Raw genomic sequence first — 15,627 nt, forward strand, 5'->3', positions numbered from 1 at the left:
CATTTCTCCAGGCCCCATGTTATATTTTAAATGTTTCAATTAGTGAGCATATCTTGCTTCTTTCACAGGCAAGTTCAATGAAAAAATAGTTTTATATCATTTACAAGGAAGATAAGCATAAAAAATTCATTTTGTAATAAATTTAAGGCACAAACAGCAAATCTCACTTTATGATCTCCAAATTTGTCAGACAACTTCAAAGGAAAAAAAAAAGCAATAACATCATGATTAGTAAAATGCCCTCGCAAAGCTCTGACATATCTCCTCTGATTAGGACTAGTATGTCACATGTATTTGATAACTAGATGTGACAGACAATCTCCACGGCATATGAACCCCAAACTATTCAAATACACTAGGCAGAATAATTTCCCTTTCTAAGTTTAAGGCACTGTATTTTCTAAACCAGAAAAAAAAATTAGCTTTCAGAGTCTCACTAAGAATTCTGCCCACAAAAACAGCATCTCTGAGGTGGAAGTGATATTGATGTCCATATAGTTTCATTTCCTACTTAAATGGGAATTTTCTCTATGCCCACCCTCACATGAGCTGTCACATTCTCTGCTTGCATGGTTCCTGTGCTGATTTTGCCAGATCCCACTAAGAACAATAGCAGTAAGGTTCTGACTCTCCAACAATCATAAACAGGATTCTCCAGCTCCATTTTCAGAATCTATCACATCTTTTATTTTTCTGAATTTAAAATAAAAATCACCAAATATTTCTCGGTGATCTTTGTTTTATATTCTTTTTACTGTCCACAACAAAACAGTCATTTGCCAAGGAAGTTGTACTTCAATACCACATTTGCTTGATATTCACAAGGCTGTGGGATGATCCCCAACAAGGAAAAGAAGGTAAAAGATAAGGGAGGAAAGGAGGAGAAGGAAGAAGAGAAAGAGACAAAAAGGAGACAGAAAGGGAGGAGGAAAGGAAAGAGGGCATCCCAAAGTTGTCATGAAAGAAGAAGAGTTATGGAACAATTAAAAAAAAAAAAAGTAAAACCCAACTTAACTTGAATCTCTGCTGTTTTAGGCACCCTTTTCTCTTTCCTTCCATAACACACTGCCTTAAAAAAAAATTCCAACCACTGTTTCCTTTCTAACTTCTCCTTCTTTGGCTTTAAGATGAAGTCTATTGATGATTCTCACACACATCACAGGTTGATGCTTTGGAGTAACCCTTTTCTGACTCGCCTTACTTGTCTGTTCCTTGTGACTTGGTCACACTTTCCTCTCACTGTCTTCTTACTCCTCAGGGAGAGAGGGGTCTTTGGTAGTGTAAGAACCCTTTAAGATTATTTTTACCTTTCAATGTAAATAAACATATCATACAACCTTTTATGTAAATGTGTATGTTCATGTTGCTAAGACTCAATACTCAGGACTTCTGACACTTTTTTGCTTCCTAGGTAATCGCTTCCTCCAGTTCACTTTCCTTAGGTACATCCCAGGCCTTTCAACTGCCCCAAAGACAGCAATGTACAACAAATCACCATTTTGTCATTCCTTCTGCCTATATACAGCATGTGCTGTCCTCATAATCTGCATCCCTATGTGTCCAGTCCTCCAAACTATAAATCAAAAACTACTTAAGAGCCCCTTCTTCTCTTCTGTCTGAGTACAGATGCTGATAAACTTCACAGTCAACACGATCAGAATTTACTTTCTCTTAGCCATCCACCACCCTCTTATTTCAGGTGCCATCACATCATGAGCCATAGTCTTAAAACGATCCTGGTCTCCCTGTCCCCAAAAATCTTATTCTCCAATTTATCCTCTATACTCTACTAAACGCTATTTACTAAAGCCAAAATCTGATCTTAACTACTTGAAGTCCCACTTCAAAGATAAGGTATAGTTTGGTCAGTAAAGTGCCTATAACACAAGCACTAAGACCAAAGTTCTATCCCCAGTAGCCATGTAAAAGGACAGGTGTGATAGCATACAACTGTAACACCCAGACAGGAGGGCAGAAACAGGCAGATCCCCAGAGTGTAGTGTCCAACCAGCCTTGGTGAATTAGCCAGCTCCAAGTCCCAATGAGAACTCTGTCTCAAAAACAAATAAATATATAAATAAATAAATAAGCTCCCCACATCCTAAGAAACAAGAATCACAGACAAGACTGACCTTCGACCTCCACATGCACACGGACATGTGAACACATATACATAAAATAATCTCAACTCTTATCTCAAAACTTAAGTGTTCTTTTTATACAACTTTTCGGTACAGTTCACATCTCTGAGGGTGTTGTGACTTGCTGATGATAACGGTTTATGCCTGTGTGTCTAACTAACTTCCTGTTGATTTCACTTCCCCACCTTTACTCCTGCCCCTTACTCCCACCCCTTACTCCCAGCATTTCCAGCCAAATGGCTGATTCTCACATATTCTTCAAAGTGTAGCTTAGAAGTCACAGTCTCATAATGATCGCTTTACTGTCCATTCAATAAATGTTAATTAGGTGCAGCCTCTCATTTGAATGACAACAGAGTGAATGAAAAGGTAAGGTCCCTACCCTCATAACTTACAAAGCGGCTACAAAAGCCTTTATATCAAAATCATCAAGACAATCTATCTGTCTCATCAAAACTATAATAGGTACATTTAAAGATAAAAATAAGAAATGTTTAGTACACAAATAAAGTCCTCCTGTGTTTTATAGTATAAATGAGGACACCCTATGTAAAGATTTAAAGTGAGACCTGAAAGATTTGTGGGTGTTCCTGAGTGGAAAGGGGGAAGAAATCCAGGTGATGAGAGTAGCATGTAAGTTGTGTGTAAAAGTCCTTAAGCAATCATGATAATAACAACAACATAGGTTTGAAGAAATTAAAGAAAGTCCGTAAGTCAGAATGTAAGAAGTAGAGGGTCTACAATGAGTGACTACAGTACAAAGGAAACTATACTGGTTAGTATTACGTCAACATGACCCAAGCTAGACTCACTGGAGAGGAGGAAGCCTCAGTTGAGAAAATGTCTCCATAAGATCAGACTACAGGCAGACGTGTAAAGCATTTTATTAATTAGTGATTGCTTTAGGGATCCAGCACATTGTTGGTAGGGACGCCTCTGGGCAGGGGTTCTAAAAGAAAGCAGGATAGACAAGTCATAAGGAGCAAGCCAGTAAGAAGGACTACTCCATGACTTCTGCACCAACTCCTGCCTCTAGATTCATGCCCTGTTTGAGTTCCTGTACTGACTTTCTTTGATGATAAGCAATAACATAGAAGTTTAAGCCAAATAAACCCTTTCCTCCCCAAGTTGCTTTGGTTATGGTGTTTTATCTCAGCAGAAGTAAACCTAACTAGGGCAGAGAAAATGATAATAAGGTTTAAGAATCTTGTTTATTAATAAAACTTTGAATATTCTTCATCATCATCATCATCATAGCAAAATACCTAAGGTAGCTGTCTTAGGGATTCTGTGATAAAATACCACCATCACAACCTGAGAAGGAAAGGATTTATTTCAGCCTATAACTCTCACACTTGATCACTGAGGGCATTAGGGGCACGAACTCAAAACAAGAACCTGGAGGCAGGAACTGAAGCAAAGATCATGGAGGAATTCTCCTTACTGGCTTGCTCCCCGTGGCTTGTTTGACCTGCTTTCTTATACCATCCAAAACCAGAAATCTAGGAGTTGCCCCCAGTGATATATGCCCTTCAACATCAATCATTAATCTTAGTACCTACAGAGTTGCCTGCAGGCAAGTCTGAAGGAGGCACTGTCTCAATTAATGCTCTCCCTTCCCAAATAATTCTAACTTGCCTCATGCTGATATAAACTAACCAACACAACTGTTGAGTTTACAAAAAATAGAAAGGGTTGCTTAACTCAGTCTTACATATTCAAGGCTATGGCATTTTCCTACGCTCAGTTCTAGTTGTGGATGCCATGGCTATAATCATTTCACATTAAAAGTCTGTATATCACCTATGGTCACTTGATTTTTGACAAAGAAGCTAAAACCATCCAGTAGAAAATAGACAGCATTTTCAACAAATGATGCTGGTTCTGCAAATTGATCCATAATTATCTTCTTGTACAAAACTCAAGTCCAAGTTGGTCAAGGACCTCCACATAAAACTAGATACACTGAAACTAATTGAAGAGAAAGTGGGGAAGACACTCAAACACATGGGCACAGGAAATTTTTCCTGAACAGAAGACCAATGGCTTATTCTCTAAGATCAAGAATTGACAAATGGGACCTCATAAAATAGCAAAGCTTCTGTAAGACAAAGGATTCTGTCAATAGGATAAAACAGCAACCAACAGATTGGGGAAAGATCTTTACCAATCCTATATCTGATAGAGGGCTAATATCCAATATATACAAAGAACTCAAGAAAATAGACTCTGGACAGCCAAATAACCTTATTAAAAATGGGGTACAGACTAAACAAAAAATTCTCAACTGAGGAATATTGAATGGCTGAGAGAAATGTTCAATATCCTTAGTCATCAGGGAAATGCAAATCAAAACAACCCTGAGATTCTACCTCACACCAGTCAGAATGGCTAAGATCAAAAACTCAGGTGACAATAGATGCTGGCAAAAGACCGTCCAGAGACTTCCCCACCTGGGATCTATTCCATATACAGACACCAAACCCACACACTATTGTGGATGCCAAGAAGTGCTTGCTGACAGGAGCCTATTACAGCTGTCTCCTGAGAGGCTCTGCCAGAGGGTCCCATGGCTCCAGCCACATAGATAGCAGAGGATGGCATTGTCTGGCACCAATAGGAGGAGAAGCCCTTGGTCTTGTGAAGGGTCAATTCACCAATTTAGGGGAATGCCAAATCAGTATGATGGAAGTGGGTGGGTGGGAGGAGCACCCTCATAAAAGCAAGGGAGGGGGGACTGGGGAGTGGGGGATCCAGAGGGGAAAACAGGAAAAGGGATAACATTTGAGATGTAAATACATAAAAATATCCAATAAAAAATTATGAAAAAAAGAAAAAAAAGAAAATGATGACTCATTCAAATCAACCTACAATCATGTATATTTCATTGAAAATGTTTGTGTATGTGTATATGTGTCTGTGTGAATACATGAATTGACATCCTTGAGTGGAAAAGTCATACTGACGTTCCACACCTCTCTTCAAGGGTATTGCTACTGATGACCTCAAGACCTTCCCTTAGACTTCACCTACCCACCACTACCTAACAAAGTCACCCTAGGAACCAAGCCTGTAGTCAAACTGGGCACTTGCAAACGCAAGCCATGTTCAACTCTGCCACTTGATAAGAATTTGTGTCTAATTCTAAAAACAAGTAGTCTTTAAAAGGTTTAAAGTAAACTCATTTTTAATTATTTTGCTTTTTGATCACATAAATAGATGAGATGAATAAAAACGGGAAAATGCATAAAAAACTTATGGAAACTAGTGGAGTAATTCAGACAAGAAATAAGGGTGAGTGTGCACCAGAAAAGCAGTTCTTCAGATGACAGCAAACAAAGAAGGAAACTGCCCAGACAGAAACGGGAAGACCTGATGAGGACTTTAATGGGGATCCAGGATACTGCAGGTGAGACGTATATGCTTACCTTGCACAATAAGGAGGATAACTATACATGTGCTAAGTAAGTTCAGAGCTGATGCTTTGTAAACAGATCTGGAGGCTAAAAGGGGTGATTTTAAAGTAAAAGGCAATGACTTATAATTTGGTACATGGGAGAAGATAAAATCCATGCATAGAATTCCTACAGAATATAAAAACATAGAATTAATAACAACATACATCTGCCAATAACTTACAACCACACAGACCACACACATACACACACACACACACACACACACACACACACACACACACACACACACACACGAAAGAAATGATTCCACATTGGGGTATTGTTGGATTTGCTTGTACTATGGAGTATGTGTGGAAATGAGTGGTCAACTGCAGGACTCAATTCTCTTCCTCCACCATGGAGGTCCTAAAAATTGAACTAAGATTGCAGGTTTGATGGAAGTCAACCTAACCCACAAGCCATCTCCACGTCCCCTTCTTTGCCCTGTTTTTAAACCATATTCATATATTCTCTAGTGGTACAAAAAGATAGTCTTTTCATCTTTAAAAGAGTTATATAAAATATTTATTTTTATTTTTAAAAGAGTTATTTAAAATGACAATCCATTATCTGCTAAAGTGTGTTTTCTATCAGTTTACCCTCGGCTGTAAGAAAAGTCTATATATATACACAGGCAATGGTCAGTGGGACAAAAACAGCTTACCTGTGCAACTCTGAAGAATTCTGGCTAACGGTTCGCCGAGTCTCTTGTTCCATAAATAGGAGATTCATGGAATGCTTATGGCAGAATCTGATGGTACACTTAATTCAGCTGGAAATCCCCTCACACTTGTCTTTGCAAATTTAACTTTTGTCTAGGATACTTTTCCAACTTTTACTAAAATCCAAGGATCTGTGGAACATGCTCTAATTTACATTCTACTCAGAAGTTTTGACACAGACTAGCAATTACTTCACACATAGAATTATCATGCAGATGTGTCGTATGATCTTATGTTACATAGCCTATTTCACGAATTTTCAAATATAAAAGCTTAAGATTAGCAGCCTCAGAGTAACACTGCAATGCTAAAGAAGTGAGTAAAATTAGAATATTGAATCTCAAGCACATTGTTCAAAACCTGGAGTTTTGCACCAGCCCTTTCTTTGGATTAAAAATGGAGAAGCCAGCGGTGTAGCTCAGTTGGTAGAGCGCTCTTCTAACATGCTCAAGGCCCTCACATCCATCAACACCACCATATAAGCTTGCCTTGTGGTACTTACCGTTAATCCCAGCACTAAGAAAGATATTGGAGAGCCCAACTGTTGAGGTCACACCCACCAGGTCCAGATAGTTCTCTAAGTTATCTCTCAATGGGCCCTTCTCTTCTCCACCTGTCCTTAAGTGGAGAGTGTCTCTAAATACAGATGTCTGACCTTATTTGGAAGATGACCCTGTACAAAATTTCCTACAGACACTGTTCTTTCCTCCAGCCTCTATGATAATTAGGCACTGTGTTATGACCAATCAGCCCTTCACGCCCATATGATTAGGTGCTGTGTTGTGACCAATCAGCCCTTTCCACCAGTAACCCTAAGAGTACTTATATCCCTTTCCCCTGGAACAATAAAATGAGCCGTTTCTCTGAAGCTGACTCCCAAAAGTTGTTTCCATCATACAGGTGTTTGAACTGTGTCCTCTGCTTCTGCTCCCTTTACACTTGAGGGCTGGTGGCCAAAACCCACAAGGAAAAGGGAGACCCAGAAAAGGGATGCCAGAAGATAGGAAGTTCAAGATCATCCTGGACTATGTAAGACTCCAACCCCACACTAATCTAGAGATTCTGTCTCAGAAAGAATAAAAATAATATCAAAATAAAAGTATAGAAATCAAAATTCAAGGTAAGATCATGAGATGGTTTTATTCATGTCATTATTATATGTTGAGAAATAGGTTTGGGAGCTCTTCAGAGGTACAAACACAATGGCTGATAGCTTCTATATCCAGAAGACAGTGTATTTAAAGTAGGTCCTTCTGTGGAGCCAAGCGCTGATAAGTAAAGCAGTTTCCTTGGAAACGTCTAAGCAACATCTGACATCTTGCTGAACATCTAAAATTCACAGTTGATCTTTGGTAGCCGGCACCTAGACAAGCTGACTTATGAGAATTGAGTTGCAAGCTGAAATTGGGAGCCAATTATGACTATTTAATAGATAGAAAATCTATCCCTTTCAGTCTTCTTCTAAGACTGCTCTGGTCATTTTATTATTCTTAGAATTCATTCAGTGCCTGAAATATAATATTTAATATTTATACTAAATTTTATTTATAAATAATATGATATTACATCTAGTTTATACTTCTTAAAAATACAAGTTGCTGGAATGTATTTTCTTTCTACTTCTGGAATAAAGGCCATGACCAAAATCATCTTGTGAAGAGAAGGGTTTATTTAGCTTACATGTCCTGATCATAGTTCATCATTAGGAAATCCAATCAGGGCAGTAACCTGGAGGCAAAAACTGAAGCAGAAACTATGAAGGAATGCTGGCTAATGGGTTATTCTCTATGACTTACTTATTTTGCTTTCTTATACTACCCAAGACCACTTGTCCAGGAATGACACCACTTGTGGGCTGGTCCTCGTATCAATTATTAATCAAAACAGTGCTCCCGCAATGTTGTCTACAGGCTGGTTTGATAGAGGCATTTTCTCAACCCAGGTTTTCTCTTCCTAGATGACCCTGGCTTTTGTATCAAGTTGGAAAAACTAACCAGAGTGAGGCCTAATTCCTTTAAATGTGAAGGCCAGTCAGCATCCAACCAGAAGAGATTCTGAATACTATTGAGATGGACATTTATCTCTGTTACTTAATTTACCTTGTCTGGGTAAAAACAAACCCTTTAGGCCAGAAAAAGCAAATTGAATTATAATGTGTGCTGAGGTAAGCACTGTGTGTCAGCATAGTATTGTCAGAAGTAAGCAAAGATATGTGCTCACCATGTTAATCCAAGTGTTTCTCACATGACTTATAACCCACTGTCTATCTTGTCATCAATATCTTTGTCACAGCCTATGACAAAGTCAGTGTTCATTACAGAGTAGATCTGCCTTTGGATAGAGCAAAGACAAAGCTGAGTAATGACTTCATGTCTAGCCAAATGGTCAGATATTTGGAGCAGCAGGAGGAGTAGTCAGACACTCAGAAACACAATATTACAAATCTTGTTCTAGACTTGTAAGTCATGAACTCAGAGGAACCCTTGGCCATCTTGGCTGAACAAGGCCTCTAGAGAAATCTGAGACAGACTCAATTTTAAGAGCCCCTACACTGTAAACAGAATGTAGTCATTAGTCATTCCTTTACATGAACCTTACAGAGATTGAGATTTGGAGCTATCGGGTACCTATAGGAGAAGTTGCTTTCCAAATTGGTCTTAATCGTTGCTGAGCCCTCAATTCTTGGCATCTGGAATCCAGGATTTTACACTCCAATCAAGAGACTGGAGGATCTCCCACAGGCAGTTCTAACTATCCAAATAGAGAAGACTGGAAGCTGATCCCCAATGAAGTGTCACTCCTCAGCCAGACACCTCGCAATGAAACCAGGCTGCAAGCACTGGTCATGAATCCAAATTAACTCTTTCCCTCAGTTATAATGACAATGAAAATCAGAAACAGTAAAAAATCTAAAACACTACATACTTTTCAAAGGGATATAATTCAATTACTCCTTTTCATGTGACAATTTTCTAATTTTTTTTTGGTTGTGAGGAGTCATTCACTGAATCACTGTCAGAACTTTGCTGATGGTTAGGCCCTGTCTATAGACATCCCATAGATCTTCTTCCAAAATATAAACTCCTAAATATCTACTTAACTCATTTTTTGAAACATTTCTCATCTTGTGTATGATTGCAACATTAACATTTATTGAACAGTAATATTGCACAAAAATTTTAATATTTACCTTTATCCTGCATTGTATAGCAAGTTCATTGTTGTAAGCAGTTCTTAATGTTCCTATTTTTTCTAGTTCTTACACAATACCTGGCACTTACTAAGTTCAAACAAGTACGTGGGTAAAATGAATACAATCAATATTCAGACTCATTTGATCTTTACAGCTCTGTAGATAGGTCATATAGTCTGCTAACATTAATTGAATGCAGTTGTAACTTCTCACAACATCCTTAGGAGAGACGAAATTATTAGAATCTGTTTTACAGATGAGAATGCAGATGCAGAAAGCTAAAATAATCTTAAAAAGAATGCAGGGAGTAAAAAGTGACTCTGGGAAGTGACTCTGACTGTCTCCAACTAAACTGGAGAATAATCGTAGTAACTCAAGATCTGGAATACTGGTGTCAATGTAAATGTCAATATAATGATGCTTCCAAAAGACAGAGATCTTTAAAAATAATGGGTTTGTAACAAACAGACCATAAAATTTAGCCCCTTTAAAGTATATAAAGTGTAAAGATGATATTTCACATATTTGTGATGTTTAACTACTATCTCTACAAAATTCCGTAACATTTGTTCAAAAATAGTAAGAATTCCATGCCCAACATCAACCACTTCCCTAGCCCTTGGCAACCACTAATCTAACTCCGTTTTGTATGGATTTTCCAATGTGAGGCGCTTCAGATAAATGGTATCATCCAGTATATGGTATTTTATGGATGGTTTCTTTCACTTAGCAAAGGGTTTCTCAGGTTCATCTATGTTCTAGCCCTGAGATAGTTCATCTTGGTTTCCAAGGTGACAAATTTGAAAGAGGGAACTTCAATTGAGGAATTATCTCCATCAGACTGGCATGTGGCAAAGTCTGTGGGGAAATCTCTTGTTTGTTGATTGATACAGAGGGTCTCAGCCCTCTATAAACAGTGTTATCCCTGAGTGGACAGACCTGGGCTGTGTAAGAAAGGTAAGTGAGGAAGCTAGATAAGACTAGAGAGTAAATATCATTCCTCTCAGGTATTTGCTTCATTTTCTAACTCCAGGTTTCTGCTTTGAGTTACTGCTCTGGCTCCCATGATGGACTACGACATAGAATTATGAGTCAAATAAACCCTTCCCTCCCCAAGGTTTTGATCAGTGTCTGATCATAGCAACAGAAAGCAAACTAGGACCACATGTATCAATATTTCATGCCTTTTAAAACTAATTAATATCCTATTGTTTAAATAAATTGTATTTTCTCTATTTGTTTTATATGATTCTCATATTTGGTAAATTATTAATAATTGTGTGAAAATTCGTGTATAAGACTTTATGTGAGCCCACATTTTCAACTCACTTGGTCATATACATAGAAGTGGAAGTACTAGCTCATCGTAGTTTTATGTAAAACACTGAAGAACTGTCGAATTATTTTCCAGTGCAAGAGTGTCATTTTAGAGCCCTACCAGCAAGTTCCTGTATGTCTTTCTTGACAATTAGGATTGCTTATATGCTTAATGTGGTCATCCCTGCGGTTTATTTCACTTCTTTTTAAGCCCTAGTTTTGTTAATTATCATAGAACTATCTGCTTCCTAGATCGGCTGGGATATGTATAAGCACCTGTGATCACAATGCCTAGCAAAATAATGTTTTCAATATGCCACTATTGCACCTCTCTTCAACATCAAAAACAGTCTACAACAGTTCTTAGAACAGTTCTTTATGTCATCCATGCTTTATTTCTGCTTAGACATAGCAAAATGGACAAAACAGAAATGACATTCCTGTGTAAGAAAATAATTATTCCAGGCAAGTAACTTGAAAGAGGGAAGACGAGTTTTATCTGGTATGCTGATTGCTCTATGCCCAAGCTATCAGATTTTAAAGATACAGAGACAAGAGTGGGCATATAGAACCTACCAGCTCCCTAAGCAGATGAGTTACACCACAGAACTACTTATCTTGTTGTCGTTATAATAAACATCATCTAAAGCTAGAAACTTGTAACCATGTGTTCTATAGGATGGGGGTCGGGAGGTAGCTACTTGGAAACTCAAAGAGGATGTGAATTTAATTGCCTCCAAGAAGTGTTTTTTAGTTAATGGCCTTTGCTATCTTTTTATCTCACCACTGTCCTGTGTAAAACCGTACAGGCCAGAGATTGGGTTCCCTTCTAAATTACTTCCTCCTCGTGCAAATGATAAATGATTTTAAGTAATTCTACTGTCCCTGTAGCTTCTACAGTTGATGTTTGCTTGATGATTGCTGTATGAGAGATCTTGCATATTCCTGCTACGTTACCAAGAATATAGTTTCTTGATTGCCAAGAGTGGTATTTTCTCCCTCTATACATTGTTTCTGATCACTGGCTGTCTTAATCATATGTCTGATTAAAAGAGAAGCAAATAACAGGTGAAAGGATATCACTCTTAAAGAGTCAGCATTCAGGCAATGCTTGCTTTGCCTCTCCATCCAAACAGCATTTTCCACTCAGTGGGAAAAGAATGGGCCTCAGTGCCTCAGGCAGATGCCTCCACACATTCTCACCTAAGGTGTTTTTTTAAACATCTGTGCAAACCAGCTAGTAGCATCAGAACTAGCTGTCCTCTTGAGGAATTTTACAGGCTGAGTCACTAACAACTATTACCTTCTGTTATCATCTGTTCCTATCATGAGATTTCCTTAACTACTAAATGATAAATTCACACTTTTCCAAAAGCCATCTACTTCATTTTTATATAGACTTTATAAAAACTTGCAAATATGAAACTTCTAAAGATCAGTTACAGGGGCTGGAGAGATGACTCAGCAGTCAAGAGCACTTGTTCTTCCAGAAGACCTAGGTTTGATTCGCAGCACCTACATGGCAGCTCACAACCACTTGTAACTCTATTTCCAGAGGATCCAACATTGACTTCAGGTCTCCATTGGTACCAAGAACTACTTTAGTGCATGTACATACATTCAGGCAAAGCATTTATAGACTTTTTTTACATTTTTTTGATTAGTCTGCCTACTTCTTCACTCCAAAAGATCAACTGTAGGCATATTTTTAACAGTGTATATTCCTAATAGACTTATAAAATCCCATAATTATAATAAACAGTATCTACTATCAATAATCTTCTGACTTGGCATATCATCTTGAAACTGATGTCTACAAGTATGGTAAGAAAAACTGCAAGAATTGAAAATAATTGGACCAGGCTAGTGTTAACCCTTCCTATTGATGCCACTTCCTCAGTTCCTTCTCCTGCCTTGAAAGAGTATCACAAGTGACGCCGACCAGCCCATCAGTTACCTAAGTCATTATTTTCAATGGGGAGAAGCCAAGAGGAAAAATGCCAACAGTGGCACTTTGCACATTTCCATTGAGTTTTGGGGGTTAGAACTTTAGTAAAGGGAAACAGACTCCTTCTCAAAAGCAAATGCCCATTAGTTACACAAGACTTTTGGTAAAAGTAGTACATGATCAGTAGAAAAACTTTTCTTCTGCAACCAACATGGTTGAATTAAGGAAGGCATAGAACATTTTAGTCTTCTTGATACAGATACACAAACTGCTTTTCAGATCATGTAGTTAACTACTCTCCAGTCAGCATCGTGTTTTTCCTTTATAACATTGACTAAAACCAGTTTTAAACCTTTGTCAATTTGACAAATGGAAATATAGCTTGCTTACATATTTGCTATCATAATTACTAGTAAATTGAGTATTATACTAGTTCATTTATTATTTAAGTCATACATTTTAACCCTTTTTAAAGAGTCTTTTAATTTCTAGCTATTGATTAGCTAGAATTTTTCATATCGATATCAACAGCACTCACCCTCATGTATCTCAGCTTATAATTTGTCTCAAATTCAGGTCTTCAAATTTATGAAATCTGAAGTATCAGATATCATTACATAAATAATCAAATATGTTGATCTACTCTAAAAAATTCTCTAATATTTTGTGAATATCATAGTTTTAATTTTGGAGTTCTGTTGTTGTGGGGACTTTTTCTATGTATGAGTTTCCTGAATTATTGTTTGTTTAAGAGAGACAGAAGGAAAGGGCATAGGGTTGAGTGGGTGAGGAGATGGGAAGAGTTGAAGAAGAGAAAAGGCATGGTCAGAATATACTACATGAAAACCTCTTTTAGTAAAAAGGAAGGGAAAAATAGGTTATAATCCTTTTTATGTACCATTCTTTGGTCTATTGAAGGAGGATGCCTTGGCTATTTCACAAGATATTAATTTGTTACCTAGTCAAGATAATAAAGTTATTATCTAACTGAAATATTTGCTCTCTTCATTTATGTTTTCCTTTTTTTGCTTTCATGCTAATTTTTGAACAGTATTTATTTCTGCTCCAATCACTTAAAAGTTGTCATATCAGTTTCCCATAGATCTTTAGTTAATTTGAGATAGAATTTATACTTGCTGTTTTGAAACTTTTGCTTCAACACCATATTTACTCCAGGTTTGCACACTAACTGGTAGCCTGGAAACTCATTGAATGCATTATGACCAAAAATATCACACAGATCAGGGACAACTCATCAAATTGATTAGATGTTGGTTGTATGTGTCTACATGTTTGTGTAAGAGCATGTATGTGTGTGTACATGCATGTGCATATACTTGCAAGTAAACTTGGATCTTGTTCTAGCTTCAGTTCTATTGTTGTGATAAAATATCCAAAAAAAAGTCAATTGAGTAGGGAAAGGGTTTACACAGTTTACAATTCCAAGTACAACCCATCATTTCAGGGAAGCCAAGGCAGGAACTAAAGCAGCTAGTCCCATCATATCCTCAGTCAAGAGTAAAAGGAGAATATATACATTCTCCCTTACTTATTCTCATCTAGTTTTTCTCTCTCTTAAACTGTTCAGGAGTTACTTCCTAGGGAATAGTACCACTCACAGTGGACTAGATCTTCCTATATCAATTAACAACTAAGAAAAATCCCCAAATATATACTCATGAGCCAACCCAGTCTAGGTAATTCCTTATTAAGACTCTACTTGCATGATTCTAGGTTGTTTCAAGTAGACTCTTAAAATTGACTAGCACAGATGTCTTTCACAATCACTCTCCATTTTGTTTTTTTGAAACAGAGTTTCTCACTGAACCTGAAGTTTATAGATTAAGCTAGACGTGTTGGTCAACATGCTTAGGCATGCTCCTGTCTCTACCTCACCAGGGATAAGATTACAGGTGCACACTACCATGCCTGACTTTCATATAGGTGTGGGGATCCAAACCCATGTCCTCATTCTTGTGCAGCAAACAATCTACTGACTGTACCATCTCACTAGACCTCAATAGTGTTTAACCAAAATATCAGTTATTACAATTGGATAAATATGCATTTTTAGTCATAATATTTCTCAGTTTCACATCATTGACTTCCCCATCAACAATTCAGAGCTGGAAAGCACATGATTAAGTAGAAGTTATGCTGCTGATGGTTTGTGATACAGTCTCTGAGACATACGAACACAAGATACAAAGACGAACCCAGACAAAAAAGGCAAAGAACGCTTACACCCACTTCTTGCCTTTCTCCTACACACTGAGACAAAAAAAAAAAAAAAAAAAAAAAAAAAGAAATTTGTGTTTTGTCTTGGAAGCATCAATTTATCAAACATGAAGCATGGTATTATTATTATTTTCAATTTACTATTTATATTTCTTTTCATTAGTAAAAATGGAGATACTCTCCACAGTTTTTTTTTCTATTGGAGAATTTGACAAAATCGTACAGAACACTTCAACCTGGACATGGTGAGAAGATAGATACTGTGGAAACCAGAAAATATTTTTAACACGCAAGTCTTCTTTCTCTCAAGGGTCACTCACACATCACCTCATCCTGTGGGACCTTGTAAGAATAACTTGGTTTCTGGTGTGGCACAGGTCTGGAACCCTGGACCCTGATGGGCCAACAGCAGGTGTTCGGCCACACCCCCAGACTCCAGGCTCCTGACAGGAGGCCTTCCCCCATACTCCATTAACCTATACCTTCCAATTAAGTAGGGCAATACAGCCCCTCCCAAAGAGGTGTCACCTAACACAGGTAGAGGGTGGGACTACAGGCTTCAGCCTCAAGAGATTTCCAAATTAATGAGATACCTAAAGGTCAGAGGGCA

The sequence above is a fragment of the Arvicanthis niloticus genome, chromosome 7, assembly GCF_011762505.2.
Source record: "Arvicanthis niloticus isolate mArvNil1 chromosome 7, mArvNil1.pat.X, whole genome shotgun sequence".
NCBI classification, from domain to species: domain Eukaryota; kingdom Metazoa; phylum Chordata; class Mammalia; order Rodentia; family Muridae; genus Arvicanthis; species Arvicanthis niloticus.